We start from the raw sequence: 7,600 nt of genomic DNA, 5'->3' as shown, positions 1-7,600 counted from the left end.
CTGTATACACATGTTCATAGCAGCACAATTTATATTGGCTACATTTTGGAAAGAGCTCAGATGCCCATCATTGGATGAGTGGATAAAGAAACTGGTAAATGGATGAACTTCAGACCATACTTTCAAGTGAAATGCCTGACACACATGTTTAAATGTCACACTGTTTCTCTTGTGTCAGAAACCAAAAGCACAAATAAGGACCAAAATGGATGATAGATACTGAGAAGAAGAAAAAATTTAAATGGGAAGGGGAACAAGGGGAGGAGGGGGAATGCAAGGAAGAGGAAAGGAGAAACAAAGACAATATAAGGAAAAAATGGAAACCAAGATTTTGTGAATAAGGGGAAAAAGGCTTAAGGAAGGTAGGGAAATGGAGAAAAAAGAATGAAGACATATTATTGTACACGTACAAATTCCTTATGATGAATGCAATCATGACATATTAAAAGTGCACCAATAACAATAATAAAGGCTAGAAATGAAAAAAAATTTCTTGATTATTAATGATGTGGTTTACTATTGTTACTCTTATGTTTGAGAGCAATTTGCGTTTCTGTGAATATGAAGAATAAAGTAAATACATTTGTGAAAAAGCCAATTTATTATTAGAAAAATAAATCATAAACAAGAAAAATGGAAAGATTTGAATGAATGCTGGGTGTAGTTAACTGGAGTTAACGTATTATAGTTTCACATTATTGGTACAGGTTGATATAGAGATACTGTGATAGGGACTCATTTGGGTAGTGATTCTCCTTGTCACCTTCCCCTTTCTTTGCCCTTGGGAGTCCCTTCAGTTAATGCATGACAGGCCTGCATCCAGTGTGAATCTGCAACTATGTTACCTTTACTACCTTGTAAACAGGATACTCAGCAATTGTGTGATATTTTGTTTCAATCTGCTCCTGTGAAATTCCACTAGTGCTCCTCCTCCCCCTGAGTCCTCCCCAGTTAGAAGAGCCACTTAAAAAGACCCTTCAGGGCCGATTTTCCGTGGTGGAGCCACTCTGGAATGCCAGCTGACAATGAAGGACTCAAAAATTTGGCTCAGGGTGGCAGCAAGATTACAATCTTTTGGGATTAAGTAAACAATACAGCTGTTACATGAGTATGCATATAGGTGATTCCTGTCCTGTCCTAAAGTCTAGAAGCAAGTCACTTCTGTGACACTGGGCATACCTACCATCTAGACTTTCAGTTTTTAAATACTATTTTCCAACAAAGGAAACCAAAGCTCCTTGGAAAATGGTTAAATCAAGGTTTGAGTCAAGAAAAATGCTAAAGCTTATCTTGTGATGGCTTACTGAATGGATATAGGAAACAACATGAAAAAGCTCCTATTGATCAATCTAGGATAAGAAGAGTAATAAAGTAAATAATAGTATGGCTTATAGCCTATTGATTAAAATTATTATGTAAGAGATGGAGTTCTCTACCAGACAAAATGGACCCAACTTCTATAATGGCTCCCATTCCTAAAATGGTTTCCACTTATGGAAATCAGCCACTTCGGTGGGGGGGGAGTGAAACCTACCCCCTTTGGAGAACCAAAACCTAACTTGTTGCTCCACCCTGCTACCCACATGATCCTCCCCTTTCATCACCCAGGATACTCTCCCCACTGCAATGCTCTAAATAAACCTCACTCCAGCTAGTCTTGCCCAGCAGCTCTTTCCCCAGTAAAGCCTTGCCTCAGATGCTCCTGTTTACTTTCAGTAAATTAAGTGTCTGTATTGCTATAAACAAGTGAATAAAGTATACAAGAGTGCTTTTCCTTAGGGTAGAACTCCAATGGCCAATACAAAATGAATGGCAGAAAAAGTAAATTATTACCACATAATTGTTGCAGGCAGGATCCGCCAATAGTGATGGACATGATAGTTTTGTCACCTGGCTGGGTCTTAGGGTCTCTGAGGCTGAAATAAGGAGCTTAACCCATCCTTTTACAATAAGTTTGTAGATTCACTGACTCCAATTGCAGAAAAAAATTTCAGTATGTCTTAGAAAGAGAGACATGAAAAGGATTTATTAGAGGTGGACACAGGATGCATTCAAGAGTGGAGCATGGGTGCTCAGAAAAATGAAGAATCATATATTTGGGAACTGCAGATCTTTTGTGTTTCTGGTGGTAGAAATCTGTGAAATTTTATAATCTATAGCCTTAGTCTTATGTACAGCATGGGAAAGGACGGCCTACCCACAGTGATATAATGATCCATTCATATAGGAAACCCTAAAAGGTCTATGAATAGGTAAAAGAGGACCATTTGCAAGTAAAAAGGGAAGCTGCAAACCCAATCATACATGAAATGGAGTTGCCCAGGTTTACTATATTTTGGGAGAAGAAAAAAAAATAAACTGGGCTTGTGTCCTGAAACTGCAGTTCTTTCCAAAAATGTGTACAATATTTAAAATACTGATTTCCTTGTCTCCTTTCTACCTAGTTTTTAATTCTTCTATGCTACTTCAGTTTGAGCCAGGTGTGGTGGCCCATAGCGTGTAATCTCAGTGACATAGGAGATTGCAACGTGGCAAAGCTGGCTGGGGAAAAAGGTGTGAACTGTTAATTACAACATCCCACAACAGATGTGTAGAACAGTTCCAAAGCCCCAAAGCCATGGACTTCTTATGAGAACCTGAGCAGGTTTTCAATAGCATGGGCTAGTCCTGACATCAGCCTGAGGCACAGGGTCCCAGCACCACCTCTCAGGACCCATATGTAGAAGTTCTCATGGGTTTCCTTGGGATTTGAATAGCACGAGAGACACAGACACTAAGAACTTGATATTATGGTTTTCTTCATGATTTGTCTTCATGATGTCCTCAAGGAAGTACTTTTATCTTTTCCTTTTACTTGGCCCAAGCTCACTCTGCAGAGCCAGTTTCTTCCTCACTATTCACTTTGACTTTTTCAAATGAACTTTGCTACTGTTTTTCTCTTGTTCATCCAATTTTCTGTTCAAGATGAGAAGAACCTGGAAACCAACTCCAGAAAGAGACACGAGCAACCCAAAACCAGGTAACATTTATTTGGTGAGCCAATTTATAGAGGGAACTGCAGAGTAATATCTATAACCAACTCTTCCTCACAAGCCCCAGGAGGCCACTTGCTGTTTCCTGCTAAGCCTCCACTCAACACTAGATACTTCCTTATCCAGCCCAGGGTTGGTAAGATAGGTCCCTGCTTCCCCAGGTCTCTGGCAAGTGTAGGTCTGGCCCAGACCCCGGGGAGAACTGCAGGGCTGGGCTCTGCAGTGGACTTCTGCAGCAACTGGAGCAAGGACACACACCAAATCTCTCAGAAAAACCTTCTCTTACATGGCCAGGACATGTAGAGACTCTGTGGGTCCCTAGTCTTATTTGAGGTTTACCTGAACATAGGCTATGGACTCCCAGATACTCACTTATCAGTTATTATGGGCTTGTAAATTTCTCAAATTTCAGCAGATAACCCTTTGGGATGCCTGCCTAGTCTTCCAGAAAACCCTTCTCTGACATGGCTGGGCCATGTGGAGAATCTTAGACCCCCACAGGGCTCCCCATTGGGCTTCTGGAGAAACTGGAGCAGCAGGACAGGTGCCCCTTTGTGTTGCCCACTAATAGATCTTTCACTGCTCAGTTCAAAAGTGAACATTCAGCCTAACCATCTCATATTTTATTCAGCCAAAGACCTGAATATTGCACGTTTGACTTCCAAGTTCTTCGTGACCTTGATAACTACCTGCAGGGAAATGGCAAGTGGCAGGAAGTCCTTTATGCCTTAGCTTTCTTTGCACACTTATCACATCCCTCTCTCCCCCCACTCCCACCACCAGATTTGCTTTGCCCACCCTGGAGGTAAGATCTTATCAAGGACAAAGAGATAGCAAGAAGTCATACATAGAGCACTGGAAAATGACAAGGGGGCCCTAAATTACAACACCATATGCCAACTGGACCTGTTTAGCTTTAAAAAAAAATGGAGGGGTGGGTGCAGTAGCTTTTGTACAAAACAACAATAACATAAAAAAACAGGTGAAGGACAAAGAAGCACCATATGCCTCTATAGAGGTGAAAGCCCACCTGTCCTCAAAGCCCCACTGAAATTATCAAGCTCCCTTTGGGGAAAGAATCCATTCACACTTTCTTTATTGCATTAAAGAAGGAAAAAGGTAACAAAAGCCAGCCAGTAAATTATGCCAAACTGGGACAGCTTTATCAGGAAGAAAAGGGAACACCCACTAGTATTTTTCTAAGGGCTCAAGGATACTCATTATTGATACATCTAAACGTGTACTCTGATTTAAATTCAATTGTCTTCTTCATGTTTGTCTGTTTGATCTTTGCCAGTAATCAGTTTTACAACACCTGCAGCTGCTTTATTTGAGCCCATTAAGATGTCTTCTTTATGGGTCTTTTTGAGATTTTCATGAAAAGCTGTTTCTATGGGTGTTTAGGATAACCAAATTTATTAAAGTCTCACTTTTGCTGCCTCTGCAATCCCATCTGAGTCCCAACAAGCAAATTTATTTCGAACAATCGGAAACTCAGTCATGGGGACCAGCTAAAAAGGGGGGAATGAAAATTCTAGGCCCAGAAAACAAATACTGATAAATTTACTTTGGGGTTCTAATGGGAATGGGTATTTCTGTTTAACTGATATGCTTAAAACATTTTTTTGTGTTTGTAAATTCTTAGACTATAATTACAGGGTAAGCTTGTTCTGCTGCTTCAATAGAGACACTTTTCAAGGCCACTTGCAGAGTTCTTGGCAGCTAATCAAATTTAAAATACAATACAGGCCAAAGAAAGAAAAAAAGAGAAGAGAAAGAGACTTTACATCGAAGTGGCAGCAGCCCAACTCTCCTCTCTCATCTAACTGGTATTATCAAACAAATGTTTTAACCTTCATTTCTGAGACTGATACTGAATGTGAACTCTTCTGCATGCCTAGCATGGACACCTAGAGTGGTCAATGACAAAAAAGCAGGCAAAACTGCCTCCTTGGGCAGTTCTAACATAGTTTGTAAGAGTTATTATTGTTGACTTCTTGGCCTGTTAAATGTATTTGTTTCCCAAGTGTGTTAAATGGATTTGTTTCAAAGATGCAGAACTGAAGAACATCTCTTCATACTGGTGACATCTCTTACTTGCTATCCAGCTAGTTGTGATAAGATGTACACGCCAATCCAGCAAGAGATAGTCAGCATTGTTATGTGTATGTTATGTATGAGTTACAGCATTTAGAGATGATCAAATATTGTGCAGTCCAGGCAATATCACATGATGTTCATCTATGGACAGATACATCCTTCTTAGATTGCACTCTGTTGAAGGGTTACAAATTTAGGTAAAGTTTTTTGTGTCATTTAATAATGGCATCATTATTGTTATGCTAAAACGTTATATTTCTTGATCTCGTTTTCTCAATGAAGCTTTATAATTGTTATCTGTTAACATTCTGCAGGGATTCAACTCCTAAGACAAGTATGATTGGTAAGGAAATAACAATTCCTTTATCATATTGTATATTTCAAGGTGCTTGATATCTAGTTAAGATCATAAGATTAAACCGATTGCTACTATGTTACTAATATAACTGACCTCTTGGATGCTCAGCAACTGAGGTTTGGAGAACAAAGTTCAAAGATAACTGGGCTAACAGGACAGTCAGTATTTTGGTCCTGGCCCTTCAAGGTCAACAAGGACCCAGGACATGAAGGGACCTTTCTTGAGGATCCTACAATTTTGGTGGGCCCCCAATTTCTTCAATCTTCCCACAGGAAGACTGTTGGACCCCAGAAGACAGGAGTCAACCAATGTACAGAGTGCTAAGAAGTAGGGTCACCAGAGAGAAAAACCTCTCCCATGCTTCCACAGGAAACCACATGGTCAAGGAATACTGTGACCCACCCTGGTGTTGACACTGACGGAGGAGCTGAGAGGCTTTGGACATGGTTCCAAAAGTAATGCCAGAGGAGCCTTACCTGACCTTGATAGAGAGCAAAAGGTTAATTTTGATTAACACAGATCTCACTTTAACTTGGTAAAAAAACCAGCAGAGAAGTATAACGAAAGAGATACAAAAGTAAGAATAATATAAGCTCAACATAAAAGGGGGCTCTAATCATTGACTCCTGCTGACAGTTTCCAGCTATACCTGTCGACAGGTCTAAGCACCAGCTTGTTACAATTGCTATTCCAATCCCTTAATGATAGAGTTTGGATGTACTCCTTTCCCAATCTGTCTTTCCATTTTGATGTTCACACTTTGGTCATACATACTTTACTCTCTTGGAAAAGTTTATGTTTGCCTAGAGGTTGCTAAACTCCCAGTGATTATGCAGATGGAGCCAACCATAAAAGTGCCTGGATCAGTCGCCTCCAACACAGTCTATTCAAGGGACACACAAGCCACGCTTCATACAATATATACTTTATGTAGTCAAGAAAGAGATGTGCTGCCCTTTGCCCTATCTAACCATAGTCTGGAATGAAGGGGCGACCACCACCGTCCTGACAGTAACCACTCTAACCCCTCCCCTAGCACAGCTGCACTCAGGAACTCAAATCATTATCAGCCCTGTTATTGGTAACAACCACTACTCCTTGTGCTTTTCCAAGCCTTCCCTTTGGGTAACCATTACCCCTGGGGCTTTCTCAAGCCTTGATCTTGGCTGTTAGCCACAACCTCCTTTCACTGACCACGCCCCCCACCATGACCCTATAAAAGACCCCATAGCCTGTACAAGGGGCATCCATCAGGTCTCAGTGCCAGAGCCGTCTCTCAGGTTTGTTCTGAAGTAAACATGTCCTGTTGAGCTTGTACTTTTTTTTTTCCTTTTTCTCCATTTCCCTAGCATTTCTTTTATGCCAAAACAAAACTGTTCCACCTACACTACATTATTTTGTAGATGAACTGGGAAAAAGTAGCTGTAAGACCTACTTCAGTTAAATCTGTTAAAAGGGGAGGGATGTGGGGAGTGCGACTTTTGAGTTTCCTGTGGAGATGTCAGAGCCTACTGAGGATATAGCCTACGGGATGGTTTTAGGGAGCAAGGGACTGACAGCTAGGAGATCTCCTGCCTCGTTTTATTCTCCAGGACTACAACTTTTTGTCAAATACTCAAAAGATGGTGTCCCCAGATTCCGTTACTCAAAAAAATACGCTTTAGCACCTTCAAGGTTTTTCCTCTTTGCAAAACAACAAAACAAATAACAACAATAAGAAAACCTTACTAAAATCTTCCGTACTCGCAAGCAATTCTTTGATATATTTACTCCCAAGGTGAGCGAGGCACACCACATTCTGCAGCCTCATTCTTCAGAAATTCAAAGACAACCGAGAAGGCCTGAGCAAGCTCCTAAAGCAGGTAAGAAATGGTACAGGTGATCAGAGGATTCCGTGTTACAACGTGCCCAAGGGGCAACACTTCAGCGTTACCCCCAAAAGTAATAAGCAAAGACAAGCGGAAGGACACAGGGGTTCCTGCACCCGCCCAGATCGGAGCTTTGGAGCACCAAGGCGAGCCGCCCGCAGGACGTCGACCTGGCCGGACCAGGACAGCGGGAGTTGAACCCTAGGGACCGTAGGCAGCACTCCGCGCCCCCGCCCCGCCCC

The sequence above is a fragment of the Fukomys damarensis genome, unplaced genomic scaffold, assembly GCF_012274545.1.
Source record: "Fukomys damarensis isolate Sample0158 unplaced genomic scaffold, DMR_v1.0_HiC HiC_scaffold_37, whole genome shotgun sequence".
In the NCBI taxonomy this organism is placed as follows: domain Eukaryota; kingdom Metazoa; phylum Chordata; class Mammalia; order Rodentia; family Bathyergidae; genus Fukomys; species Fukomys damarensis.
The sequence above is the reverse complement of the archived record's forward strand: the minus strand, read 5'-3'. Positions refer to the sequence as shown.